The sequence below is a fragment of the Oryzias melastigma genome, linkage group LG20 (genome assembly GCF_002922805.2).
Source record: "Oryzias melastigma strain HK-1 linkage group LG20, ASM292280v2, whole genome shotgun sequence".
Lineage (NCBI taxonomy): Eukaryota > Metazoa > Chordata > Actinopteri > Beloniformes > Adrianichthyidae > Oryzias > Oryzias melastigma.
Window position 1 is genome coordinate 2,735,945 of NC_050531.1, and position 14,947 is coordinate 2,750,891.

General features: G+C 41.6%; 1 long non-coding RNA gene across 1 annotated transcript in view; it reads right to left on the reverse strand.

Annotated features, from left to right (window-relative positions):
- LOC112151548 overlaps positions 1-14,947 on the reverse strand; it is an 18,499-nt gene that overhangs the window by 2,289 nt on the left and 1,263 nt on the right. Inside the window, exons 2-3 of the long non-coding RNA XR_002920153.2 lie at positions 13,761-13,989; positions 4,439-4,440 (exon numbers count right to left, since the gene is read on the reverse strand). This is a non-coding gene — a long non-coding RNA (uncharacterized LOC112151548). The remainder of the gene's footprint in view (positions 1-4,438; positions 4,441-13,760; positions 13,990-14,947) is intronic.

The following is a 14,947-nucleotide window of genomic DNA, read 5'->3' on the forward strand; positions in this document are numbered from 1 at the left end:
AGCATGAGGTGAATCAGCATTCTGTTCACGCCTCTTTTCAATACATCTGCTGAGGACTGCAGTGGAGCTCCGATTTACGAGCACGACGGTCACAGTAGCAAAAACACCGACAGGAAGCTGCAGTTAAATGATATTCAGGAAATCGATTATTCAGTTTGTTTTGGTGTAAACATCAAGATTTCTTCCTAAAATGTGAAATACATTTTAACATCTCTTTTTTCCTTCATTTTAAAAGGAGCTGAACTGAGAAGCGTTTTAATTAAATTATATACAGGAAATCAGTTATCCACAGTTAGTAACTTATTTTGGTGTAAAAGGGATGAAGATTTATTTTTTTCTTCATGCAAATACATCTTAAAAGGATTTAATTTTCCCTTTATTTTAAAAGGCGTAGGGCAGGAGTGTCGATCTCAATCGCATGAGGGGCAACAATCCAAAACACACCTTAGATCGCGGCATGAACAGGATAAACATCTATAGAACACTCTAAAACTACATTTTAAAAACTTCAAAAACGTAATATGAAATGTGGACGCTGAAGATGCTAGTGCTGATAGCTGAAGATGCTTACATTTATAGCTGAAATTACTGAAGCTAATAGCTAAAAACGCTGATAGCCAGCTAGCATGTTAGCTAAAGGCAAAATCAGCCTTAAAAAAAAAAAAAAACTTAGGTTAGCCAAAAAAGCTAGCATGTAGCTGAAAAAATAGCTAAACTACAAAATAGCCTAAAAAAACTGAAAAAAGCATACCGGTAAATTAGCTAAAACAACTAGCATGTAAATATTAGCTAAACTCTTAAATAGCCTAAAAAACTTTTTTAAAAGCTTAAATTTGCCTAAACAGCTACTATGTAGCTGAAATATTAGCTAAACTTAAAAAATGCCTAAAAAATTTTAGTAAATACCAAAACAGTCCAAAAAGCTATCAGAAGGCTAATTTTTAAAACTTTAAAACTGTAACTTCTTAACATAATTATGAATAATAAAAAGGCAGGAATATTATTCCAGAATAAATCAACTTAAACCCTAAATAACTTTCTACATATTACTCTCTGTAAAAATATATTTTGTCAAAATTATGCAAGTTAAGAATAAGCGCAAGATAACATCAGGTTATTAATAATGATAAAATAAAATGATCTGGAGGGCCGGATCTGGCCCCCAGGCCTTGACTTTGACACATGCTGTAGGGTGTTCTTCTGAACTGAAAAGATTTGTAAGCCTTTAGTCATTGTTAAATCAGCTGCTTTAACTCAGACGCTGATTTGGCAACTAACATCTGTCCAGTTCTGATCCAGATTCCAGCTCAGACGAGGACAACAAAGATGTTCATGGATATTTTTGTCTGTAAGTGGATGCATCAGAATGGGGCGGAGCTTGGAGCTTACGCCACAACAACTACAAGCTTTTTCCAACTGCATTTTTTATCCGCTTCTGATCTTTAAGAAATAAATACTTAGAAATGTAATCTAAATCTTTTCTCTTTCTCCATAGAAATGTGGATCTCCGATCTTTCATGCATCCATGAGGCTCATCAAAGTTCTGATCCCTGCTTGGAAATAAATTTGGAAGTTTTTATGACTCTCCTTTCCCTCCCCTTCTACCGCCCCACCTCACTGCCCCCCACTCCTTTCACATGCTAATGATGTGCAATTGTGCGGGCCGGCAGCAAGAAATTCCTCTCCACAAAGGAGAAATGGAGATGGAAGACGAGAAAGACAGACAGAGCAGACGATGGCAGGCCAACGCGCAGAGGAGACTCGAAACAAAAGGTGGAGATGAAGATCTAACAACTCAGCACGGCTGTGGATATCTGCTTCCTAATATTTAGGACAGAGGGGAAACATCTGCAGTCTATTGACTAAAATAAATAATTACAGCTCCAAAATCGCTCAGGTTATCAAATAGCATGCCAACAATAGAGATCAAGCCTCAATAAATAAAAAGATTTAATAATTGAAAAAACATGGTGTGCAATTTTTGCTATCATAATAACAAATTTTAAAACAGTCCTAAAATCAGGGTACACCTTCATTTATTTAAGAACAAAAGGAAGATAAACCAAACCAATCAGCTCCTAACTGCTGTCACTTCTTGGCTTCGGGGGCCCGTCCTGCTGTGAAGGGTGCAGCCCATCAGGATGACAGCTGAGACGGCGCCAGACCCCGCCCACCCAAACGCAGAAACCGGGGTCCATACAAAGACAAAACCCGCCAGCTTCGTACCTAGACAGTCACCTCAGGGACGGAGAGCAGGTGGGCCAATTAGGGTCCCCTGAGTCCCCCCACCCAGATGCATGCAGACCCTCGTATAATTGCTTTCCTCATCTATGAATTATTAATCCCGGTGGCTCTTTGAGGTCTGGGACGGCGGAGTGTTATGACACACAAACCCCTCTGTTTAACCCCCCCCAGCACTCTTCAGAGTGAAGCTGCATTAATGTGGTCGTTGATGGAAACCACCAGCTTTCAGAAACCAACGTTAGAGCCAGAACTGAACAGCATGCAGACAAAAGCTGACTAAAAAGACAAACATGATCCATCAGGATCCACCGTCAACACGTTTGACCTGAAATGCTCCCCCCGGTGCAGGAGTGGATTTAGGAGCTGCTGCCTCATCGCTTCTTCAGATTTCCAATCAGCGTAAACGACGTCTCGTCTTTTACCGCTGACCTGAATCCTCCGCTCGCTCTTCCTTCTGTTACATCATAAATCATCAGGACTTTGCTTTAACCACATGGCAGAGAAGTCAACCATCTTCTCCTGCTTTAGTGTCACCAGAGAAACTATTTCTGCGCTAGATGAGCACTAATGAGGATGAAGGTGCTGCTGCTTCCATTGATCAGCTACGGTTCAGTGAAGTAACAGAAAGCGGATGAGGACCAGAGTTAGGATACGGCGTTCCCACCTGGATGGTAAAGGAAGAGCAGGAGTTCCACAATATGTCATTTTCATGGCTCTAGTCCAGATGTGTCAAAGTCAAGGCCCGGGGGCCGGATCCGGCCCTCCGGGTAATTCTATCCGGCCCTACAGATGATTTTATTTTATTGTTATTAATGACTCGATGTTATCTTGCGTTCATTTCCAACTCGTATAACTTTGACGAAATACATTTTTATCGAGAGTAAATTATTGAAAGTTATTTAAGGTTTAAATTGATTTATTTTGGAATAATATTCCTGCCTTTTTTATTCATAATTATGTTTAAAGTTACGGTGTTAAAGTTTTAAAAATTGGCATTCTGCTATTTTTTGCATAAACGGAAAGTGTTTGAGAGTGTTCTAGAGAGTTCAATAAACGTTTATCCCACACCTAAGGTGTGTTTTGGATTTTGGCCTCTTGTACGATTGAGTCCAGAGATGACACAAATATTCTTGGCATGGCATATGAATACGGCAGAAGCTGAAGCTGTTGCATCCCTGGCTCCTCTTCTCACACCAGGTGTTGGTCCGTAAATATTTCATAAGCCTCCACGCTGCGCTAGTGGCACACAAAGGCTATTTGACAGCGGCGGCTCTGGAAACAGAGGCCTATCAGTTCGTCTTGGGATGCGAACAATTTTCAACACAGCTAAAATTAAATTAGGGGAAGGGGGCGAACGGGAGCGCAGGGCTGCCGCATTGCTCCGCACGGCAGGATTTCTTTATTCCTGACATCAGGAATTCCACTGGGAAGTGAGGACGGAGGGGAAGGGGGGGACGCGGGCAACAATGAGCTGTCTGTGCGAGCGTCCAGAGGAAAAAGAAGCGTGTTGGAGATGGAACATGGCTGTGAGGCCGCCAACTTGACATCTGCACATATAGAGACAGAATGGTTCGTGACAAAGACCACTTTATGACATGTCTGTACGTCCAGATGCTCGCAGACTTACATCATTGAATCATTCTCATTCAGAGAAGGACAGTAAATGATGGCTTCAGTTTTACAGAACTCAGTTTGGAGGAAGTCACTCTTTAAGAAAGTTGTGCAAAACTCTCGGAGGCGGTTAAGTTTAGTAAGGAGCCACCTGAGCTGACGCTCTGCAGGGACACTGGGAGGTCAGCATGCCGAGCGCGCCTGAGTCTTCTGTTCCACGTCGCACTTCTGAATGAATGCTGGGTATTAATACCCGGCATGTCCGGGATGCCAACACTGAACACTCCTCATGCAGGGCGCAGGACAAGGATGAGTGAGGAAATGCAGCCAAAACTTTTGGGTCTGAACTCAATTTAAAGACGACATCAGAGGAAATGATGGATAAGAGATGAAAAGCTGCAGCTCAGTACCTGATTGCTCCAGCCGCAGTACAGGTTGCAGACCAGGCTCCAGTTGTTGTTAATCATGCAGTCCAGAACTCTAAGGTGAGCCATTAGCACAGAAACATGGGTGCTGACTCGACACCTGCCCCCTCAGGTGTGTGCCCGGCGGCGTCCCGCTAACAGCAGGGCTCCTCGAAGACGCCTCGCCTCCGCCGAAGTGCAGAATCATCTGTGAGGTCTGCTGTCAGCTGCGGCCGCCGGCCCGGCCACGCTTCATTAGCTGCATGTTAATGATTCATGCTGGGGATTATCTCTGAGACGGGGGGAGACGAGTTATCGTAAGGAGAAAAAGCCAGCCTGGACGTGAAGAAGCAGGAGAGGCGTCGCCGTGGTTACGAATCCAAACTTCCTCCGGTTGGAGAAGACCACAAAGCGAGTCGTTCTTTCCTTTTATCCGCCGCCGGTCTCCCCGGCTGGCTGTGCCTCCCTGTGCTCGGTTCTGCAGCGGTACCAGGCACCCCCAGATTCAGAGCAATAGATGCCGTGGGTGAGGCCGCCACACAGGACACGACCACGAGAAGGAGGATATCACCTCTTCAGTCTTTGAACTCCCAGAGTCCCGGAGTAAATCTTCCTCTGCAGACTGAACCTCATAGAAACTGCAGCTGAAGCTGCATCTTCATCTGAGGTTCACCAGCGTTAAGGCTGTGCGGTCTGCAATATGTGGCATTACTCTGCAAAAATTTGTCGCGTTACACCAGGAAGACTACTGCAGCCCCCCCTCCCCACGTGAGGAGTCAGCCTTCTTCAGAGGAGGAACTTCAGTACCACAGATTCTTAAAGAGATCCGACTGAGGTGCATCCAACTTTTAGAAAAGCTGGAGCAGAATCCGATCATGATTCTCCTGCTCCTTTCTGTGCGTTTTCCATCACGTAAAAACTCAATCACACTTTCAGAGATTTCAGCAATCTTGGTATCAAAACGTTCAGCTTGTTCAGGACATTTCTGCTTGTATTTTTGGTATTCATAAACTTTATAGTTTTTGAAATATTGAGCAAAATATGCCACAGAGGAAATGAATGAGAAAGTCTTTAAATTTCGAAATTTTACGTAGATTAACTACAAACCTTTAAAAATATTTATGGGATATGTTTGAATCTTTCATAGTAACTTTCAAAAAATTGGAGTTAGCTAATATTTTAAGGACATGCTAAAGTTTTTGGCTAATTTGTTATCTACTGATGTTTTCATTGGCCAATTTAGAGTTTAGCTTTAGTTTTAGCAACATGCTAACGTTTTTAATCAACTTTGTTTACTGAGGAATTTTAGGCTTTTTTAGGAGTTTGGCTAGTATTTAAGCAACGTACTAGATTTTTTGGGGGTAATTTGGCATCTACTGAGGATTGTTTATGCTAATTTGGAGTTTAGCTAAGATTTGAGCAACATGCTAACATTTTTGACTAATTTAGTTTACTATGGAATTTTGGCTAGTTTGGAGTTTAGCTGGTGCTTTAGCAACATGCTAGCTTTTTTGGCTAATTTGTTTTTTACTGATGTTTTTATATGTTAATTTGGAGTTTAGCATCTATTTTAGCAACAGGCTAATGTTTTTGACTAATTTAATTTACTGAGGAATTTAAGGCTGTTTTGGAGTTTAGCTATAAACTCCTAGCAACAAGCTAGCTTTTTGGGCTACTTTGGGTTGCGTCCATAAATAATCCCCTCCTAACTACTAAAAAACTATGCAGTGCGGGGACTACATAGTTCCCTGGGTTTTAAAGGCAATTCAGACACGATGCTCACTACTTTTCTTTCATTTTTCTAAACACCGGATATGATGTCACGATTTCATTAAGTCAAAATCGGAACAATACAAACAATTTACGACGTTTATTTATGACTTCATTGTGTTCTGATGATGAAAAAGTGGATGGTTTATCAAAAAAATATATTTAAACAAGTTTTTTTGTTTGAATTTTAAGCAACAAACTAAATATTTTTGCAAAATTGACATGTATTCTATATTTTTAAGCAATTTAACTACAATTTTTTCAGAAATTTAGGTCAGCTTTGACGCTTCATCATAGTTCTTTAATGAAATTTCCCGTCTTTTAGCAAATTTAACATTCTGCAAATAGCTTTTGCATTTTCAGTAAATCCCTGCAACAATTAAAGTCAATTGTGTCACGATTTTCAGCAGTTTTATCATCTTCAGAAACTACTTTCAGCAAAAGCATTCCCACTAGCATTATCGCAGGTAATGCAACTTTTCTAGTTTAATCTTGTTTAATCCCAGAAACTAATGAAGGACAGAAGCTGCACGTTTCATTAAAAGTTTCATAAACTATCATCTTTGTTGTCTTTATTTTTAGTTAGTTTAAAACTAATGATGGTTAAGATTTGTGCTTCAGCTCTGCTCCAGTCCAGCCTCATTTTCCTCTTTTTGATCATCAACAGACCAGACCTTTCAGGTAATTACACGACTGCAACAAGCACCGTTTATGAGCTGTGAATCGGTCACGCTCTCATTCCAACATGCTGACCTTTATGAGTGATATCTGCCCACACGCTGCAGCGCCGCAGCGTCATAATCACATCCCACACGTGCTGTTGTTTTTAAAAGAAAAGTCAGACCTGACAGGTCAGGAGGGTTTTACACACGGGGGAGGCCAGAAGGAAAAGGTCAGCCAAGTTTGAATGGACAACACCATTTCAGGCCACAAACGTTTGTTTTTTTTCTTCCCGACAAGTTTTCCTTTTCTGTTTTTTGTTCCCTGTCTTTCAGTGTTTCTCTGTGAACTTGCACGGGACTCAAACTTCATTTGTAAATCAAATAAAGTAAATGTTGTTTCCTAACTGTCAGCAGTCTGGAACATTGGGAACGTCTGCAGCCGTAATAAGTTTGGAGTGAAACAAACCATCACCTCCACTGGAACCAGTTCTCTGAATCTCCTCTGGGATGTAAGGGAGGCGTTAGTCACATCTGTACCAAACTGAACCATTGATAAAATGATACAGATATCACTGCTTTATAACACTAAGAGACATTAGTCCCTCTATATATTTGTTTACTATTTAATTCTATACATGAAAGAAAGAGGTTGACTGATGCTTAGAAGCATCTTTTCTGCTACTATAGTCGGTGTTGTGGAGTATAATCCCCACTGCTACTAGGCCACAGAAAGAAAGAAAAAACAACCCACATATTTTTTTTTATTTTAACTCTAATCTGATTGAGAAGGAAGTTTTATTTTTTTAAAACTGCTCTCAACATGTCAAGTTGCAAGAATACATCCACTATTTTCTTAAAGCAGCTGCGCCGACTGCTATGCTGATACCCCCAAGCTAGCAAGGTTACCAAAAACAAACATATGTCTAAGTTTTTTTGTAGAAAAGAGCCAGTGAGGAAACATTAGAAGATCTTTTGACTTCAAAATAAAAGGAAGCTGCATTTAACAGACAAAAATCAGGATTCCAAATATTGATTTGTTGTGACACTTTGTTCACACACTCACACACAATATTTAGCAACCGGCTGTCTAATGTTAGAAGGATGTTGCTAGTAAATTTGTTCAAACAGCAGTGACATAAACAACATAAAATGATAAAATCACTGCTGTTTGGGATCATTTATCAGCAAAACCTGAAAATGTTCTCCACAGTTTTCTGTCCTCAAAGTTCTTCAATATTTTATGTTCTAAGCATTACATATTGGTGCAGAGCCCGTATGAAAAAAAAGTATTTGTTTTTGCAGCAGAATCAGCTGATTCACGTCGATTACATCCACCTTTCAGCAGCGCAAGGCTGCGTTCCTTCAGAATAAGATGGAGTTTCGTTAATTGAAGAGTTACCATAACCAAAAGAATGTAAACACTGGAGCTAAAGCTCCGATATTAAAGCTAATTCATTTTTTCAGAAGTTATGCCTGTGAGCGGAACTTCAGTCTCAGTTTTTGAACGGAAAAAAGCTCTCGTAGTTTTACTTTGAAAACCTGAAGCTTAACCGTCACAAAGATGTGTTTACTTCTGGTGGCAGTAACGCGGCTCTTTGTTTTAGTTCGTGAACTTAGAATCCTACATTAAACTGAACTTCAGAGCAAAAATACATCGTCCCCAGATGATATTATGATCATATTTTACTACAATTTACTACATTTATAAGGATCGCGAATCAGCGATCTTGGACATCACGAGTATCCGAGCACCCGGACTGAAAAGATCTTTGTTTACAAGCTTTGGTCCAAATGTCCAGTTAAAAAGAAGTTCCACAACAGACCAAACACAAGGTTCAGAACTCGATCTGAACCAAATTTGGTGGACTCGGACCTGGGGGGGTTTCCAGTCAGAATACACACTCAACGATGTGATTCATTTCAAGAAAAACTTATTTCAGGAACATAAAAACAAAGCATTGGTGTACTGACAAGCCAACATCCAGCTGAAGCTTTCACTCACAGACCAGATTAGCGAGCAGCCCAGCTGTTTCCAGATTGCCTGATTAGTTTTGGCAAAAGCAAACACTTCAAAGCTTTAGTTACGGCATCTGATGGTTAAAACCAAACAGCACAAATCCTTCAGGAGTAACGGGGATTAGCTCAAGCAAATCTGCTTCCAGCATCTTCAAAGTGACTAAATGTTCTTACTATATCTAGGCCAAGCGGTTCCTGTATGCCGGCCCGATGTAGGGCAGCGTTCAAAATGATGAACTACCACCGAAAAACACAGAGTACACAGAATATGTACCTAAAAATACCCCAACAGCAGTCTCTACCAACAAGATTTTACTTCAAAATCCTGTGATGATGCAAACAGAACTGAGTGAAAACCATCTTCCCCCTCCTCCATCGGATGCCAGAAATAGTCCAGCAACACCCCCCGCCCCCCCCGCACAATCAAGCCAATAGAATCCAATCAATTCTGAGTTATGGATCTGGTGGCCTTTCACACGGTCGGCGCTCCCAGTCAGAACAGCACATGGTGCTGTGTGGACGGGAAACAGGCGAGGACGCGGCGTGGGGCGGTAACGTGACAGCTCCGTTTAAACCCTGACCGATTATTATGGGATGTATAAATGTGATCGCAGAAACCAAAGATCCAGTGATCCATCTCTTAAATGATCTTCCTTCATTTAAACATAAAATAAAGAATTCTGACTAAAAATGATGTAGATGTGGAAGTATAACCATAAAAATGTATATTCAAAAAACTACAGAGAATAATGCAGTTTAACAGTAAACAAATTTATTACACACGTTGTTTACATAAACAAAATCAAGAAAATATTTGTTTTTCTTGACTCTCTCGTGGTTGTAGTGGTTTTACGCTGCTGTACACAGACTGAGCATCCAGGCTTTGCAGGACAGGATGGACACGAACCCGGGGGCCGGATCCGGCCCTCCGGGTAATCATATCTGGTCCTCCAGAACATTTTATTTTATTGTTATTAATGACCCAAAGTGTGTTTTGGATTTTGGCCCCCTGTGTGATTGAGTTTGACACTCCTGTTTCAGAATAGTCGGAGCATCCAGCCATTCTCCCATACTGATGATGACTGCAGCCTCTTCAGGCTGAAGATGGAGTCAGAGTGACAGTGGAGCCTCGGGCCGTTGGAATGATATCTTGTCAAGTTCACTGAGCGTTTCACTGTCCTTTTGTAACCTCCCTCAAAGTCCCGCCGCCCGGCGTGTCCCTCTTTGATGAGGACCGGGCAGAAGAGGCGGCGATGAAAACAATGTCAAAGATTAAATGAAGTGTTCTGACAGTGGTTACACTCCTGTCCTGCTCCTTCTCTTCTCCACACTAAATCTATCAGAGCGACCATGGCGGCGGGAACGTTTTCCTTCCTAGAGAGGAAAATACAAGGCTCCCGCTCCACATGCTTTTTCTAGATGACCTTGATTCAGATGCATCTTCCCTTTTTTTTATCTTTCAGGAATCGACAGTGAAGACTCCCCTCAGTTAGAAAGCCCTGCAGAGAGCTGACCTTTAGCTATGAAGGTACGCTGGTGTGAGGACAGGAGGCAGGTCACGTCCAGGTTGCCGTCCTGTTTGCTGAGTGTGAACTCTCGAGCTGAGCGAGACACATTTGCCTCTCAGATGAATGCAAATGACTGAATGAGCGATGGGCTGCCAGGGCTCTGATGAATGGAGACCCTCTAATCCTGTTAGATTTCTTTCTCTTTAACCTGCAGATTTTTTTTAAATCTGATCAGTCTAACTCATTGCTGTATTTTATGTTGACTCAGAATAAAGAAACCTTCCCCAGCACATACTGACCATTACTGCATTCCTAGACTCCTGAGATGAAGCCACACTGACCGGCGCTCACATGTCCACTCCTTGAAAACACGGCGTTTCCAGCACAGTGATCCCATTTTTCCCTCAACGCTCATATTTCCACGGTTAAATATAGCGTCAGTGAATACACCCTGGAATAGAGGACTGCTGAAAGATAAGCATGTGGACAGGGGAAAGGAAAAAAAGAGCTTGGGGGGGTTATGGAGTTATGAGGAGCTATATTTAGCACAGTGCATCAGTAAGAATGACCACCGGCCGTCTCATCCTCGCCAGTGTGAATGTGGTCAACGTATGCACAGGCATTGCATTGATACTTTAAAGTTCCACTCCAGCTATTATTTTAAAATCTTTCTCAGTGGTATTTTAACTACGATTATGCAGTTTTAAGCTAAAACCAAAGAGCCTGTGTCGTTTTAAGACATATTTTCTGCAGAGTGGCAGGAGCCCGTTAGAAAGTTTGTTTTTGAAGTGTGGGCGGGAATTGTTGAAAGTTAGCCTCGCTAATTTCCCAGCATTCTTTTGTTTACATTTTCTTCTGCAAGAGACAATCAAATCACAAGCTCAAGCTAATAGTTCAGCAAAAATAAAAAAAATGGTGATTAATATCAGAGGTATCCAGCCGCAAAGTTGAGCCAGAGTCCAGCTCAGACGAGGAAAATGAACGCGTTAATGGATCCATTTGTTTGCAAGTGGAGGATTTAGAACTGGAGCGGAAACTTTGGCCGCCCATGGCAGTGACTGTGTCCAAAAGTCGAGCTTTTTCGAGCCCCCAGTTTTCATCTGCTTCTGATCCAACGGAAGAAAAAAAATACTCAGAAACACCAAACGGGAATCTGGATCAGACCTGTACGGCTGGATAGCTCCGTTTTCAGGAGAGAGTGTGAACAAAGAGATGAAGGGAAGTGTGGGAAGGCTTGCACAACTCCTCAGACTCCTGTCGCTCTGCAGAAACTATGTCCTACAAAATGACAAGTTTTTTTATTTTGGCAAAAGACGGCAAAATCCTAATTTATAGACCAGTGGGAACGATTTTACAATAGATCAAAAGAAGATTAGAGTGGGACTTTAAAGCATGAATGTTTAATTCTTAAACCCACATTTTCTTCCACTCGAATAGGCGGTAAAAGCGTGAGCAAGAACCGGCCTATCAGATGCTCTGCACAGCCTCAGCTGCTCCCCGCCTGTGTGGCGTGACGGCAGGTTGAGTAAAGAAATGGATGTGAATGGGGGAGACAATGCGTACACATGGGGTGTTTTTTCTTAATGATCAGAGCAGCTGTGCCTAAATGAACACGCCGCCGCTTCCATGCTTTGGCAGCAGCGGCTGGAGTGAGTCTGCAGGCTGCAGGGCTGGTTTTAGGGGAGAGAATCTCCCTCATTAGCGAGCCACAATGAGGAGGAGAGGGGGAGCGTCATCCCGCCTGGGATCCCGGCTCTCAACAGACCCTGAGGGACAGTCATTCATGAGCAGCAAAGCTGAGAAATCAGCAGCTGGATGCCTGCCATGAGACGACAACAAGGTTAAACACCTGCACTGACTCACAGGTGAGTCACATCTGTGGGGATGCAGAAACGAATCGCTTTGCTGACAGACTTTCCTTTTGTTTCTGCTGTGAAGAAAATGTAGCTCCAGCAAAGAGGAGTTTAAGCTCTTATAGCACGTGTCAAAGTCGAGGCCCGGGGGCCGGATCCGGCCCTCCAGGTAACCATATTCGGCCCCCCCAGATCACTTTATCTTATTGTTATTAATAGCCCAATGGTATCTTGCGTTTATTTCTAACTTCTATAATTTTGACAAAATATATTTTTATGGAGAGTAAAATATTTAAAGTTATTTAAGGTTTAAGTTGATTTATTCTGGAATAATATTCCTGTCTTTTCATTATTCATAACTATGTTAAAAAGATAGAGTTTTAAAGTATTAACAATTGGCATTCTGCCAGCTTTTTGGATTATTTTGGCATTTACTAAGATTCTTTAGGCTGTTTTGGAGTTTAGCTAATATTTCAGCCACATGCTAGCTGTCTTGGCTAATTTAGTTCTTAGGCTGGTTTGAAGTTTCTTTTTTTCAGCTACATGCTAGCTGTTTTGGCTAACCCAAGTTTTTTTTTTTTAGGCTAATTTTGCATTTAGTTAATATTGTAGCTATGAACTTCAGCGTTTTCAGCTACTAGCATCTTCAGCGGCAAAATTCAGCTTACAGCATTCACACTAGCATTATCACAGATAATGCTATAAATCTAGTTCACTTTTTAATTAAAAGTTACAGTCTGAAAGTTTTAAACTTTCGTTTTTGAGTGCTCAATAAATGTTTATCCTGTTCAGTCCGCGACCTAAGGTGTGTTTTGGATTTTGGCCCCGTGTGTGATTGAGTCGTCTAAAAGTAAAAAGAGATCGTGCTGGGAAGTGGCTGAAGGAAGTGCATGAGGATGTGGTTTCTTTAAGTGCTTCTGCAAGAAGCATTTATTAGATTGCTTCAATGGATACAAGCCTCTCTAACCACTAAGACATCAGAATGAGAGGAAGAGATGATTTCATAGCAAGTCTCTGCCACACCTCTTTCATAATCTTTTGTTTACTTTCTTCTCTTCCTGCTGTTTTCAACATTAGAACCAACCCATCCCAAACACTGCGAGGATGCCACCAAAGATTTATGTCATCCAGTTCTGACACCGTAAGAGGATTAGAGCCGCACACACGCACGCTCAGACCACTGTTGCCATTTTCTGATGATGGAATAATCCAAAACATGCCACCGCTGCAGCGCTGTTATGACATGCATCAAGCCTAGCCGAGCGGCGGTGATGTAACCGCTGAAGCTCCAGGAAAGGGACGAGCGAGACATTTTTCAGAGATGTGGCACGCAAAGCCACAAAGGACCCACTACCGTCAGCAAGCATAAAACGATCTTTGTGCGCGTAAACAGTCGTCGGCGAGGGACAGAGTGAACCCCATCACCCCAACGCTGGCAGATGTGCTGCAACACTTAGCTCACCCCCAGTTTCCAGGCGCTTCGCAGAAAATTGTCTGAAGACTTCAGGTGACAACTTACAGCAAGTCCTCATGCAAGCAGTTTGTGCACAGAGCTCGCATTGTTACAGAAATAGAAGAGCCATCAAAATCTGACTCAAACGCTCCAAACGTCAGGACGGTAGCCACAACTGTCAAAACGCTGCAGACATCACTAAATACACAGGTAGATGCACCACAACCTGGATCTCCTACCTGGCAAGGAGGAGTCAGGACAGCATGCTTGTTCTCCTTATTGTCCCGCCCTGAGTTACTCCAACGCGCCGCCATCATTTCATTCCAAACCACAGATGGGGGCAGGAGTCCTTCAGAGCCCACATTGAAGTCAGGAGAATGGAGTTCCAAAGAGAAAAAAGTGGAGGGAAAAAGGGGGGAAAGGATCCTAATCCACGCCGTCCTCCTTCTTCATGTCAGCGCCTGAAATCTGCAGATTACAAAGATTAATCCAGAATATTTCAGCAGCATCCCGTGTGTGTGTGTTATAGGGCTGCCAAAAAAGGTTATTTTAATAGTCGACTAATCAATCACCGATTGTTTTTGCTGATGAGCCGACTAATCAGGTCATGAGTAAAGTGAATGTAAAGCATCTTAACCATCATTAGCTTTAAAATAACTAAAAATAAAGACAATAAAGATGATATTTTATTAAACTTTTAATGAATTGTGCAGCTTCTGTCCTTTGTTATTTTCTGGGTTTAAAACAAAATGAAATCTGCATCTGAAACAATGAACTATTGTTAAAAAAAGACAAAGTTTTGTTCTCACTGTGTCAAATATAAAAAGGTACATTTTTCGGTGCTTAACGCTCACAACTTTGTTCAACTTTACTACACTCTGACTCCATATAAAATAAAGTAAGGACTAATTGTGGCAGCCCAAGTGTACTAGTGTGTTCATCCTCTCCTGGAGTCTGTATGTTTGTCATTGTGTTAAATAAAAATTAAAAACAAAAATGTTTTAGCAGCATAACATATTTTAGCAAAAACATCTTAATATATTTAAATTAAAAAAATTAAATGTAAAATTGCTTAAATCCCAAGAGACAAACAGAGAGAGACAGGGTCAGATGCTAGCAGGTGCAGGTCATGGTTGTTTGGGTGCAAATTACACCTTTGTAATAAAGCAGGAGTGTCAAACTCAATCACACAAGGAGCCAAAATCCAAAACACACCTTAGATCACGGACCGAACAGGATAAACATTTATTGAACACTCTAAAGCTAAACTTTTTAAACTTTAAAATTGTAACTTTTTAACATAAATATAAACTAGATATAGCATTACCTGTGATAATGCTAGTTTGAATGCTGTAAACTGAATTTGGCCGCTGAAGATTAAATTGGTAGCTGAAGTCACGGAAACTAATAGCTGAAAATACTGAAA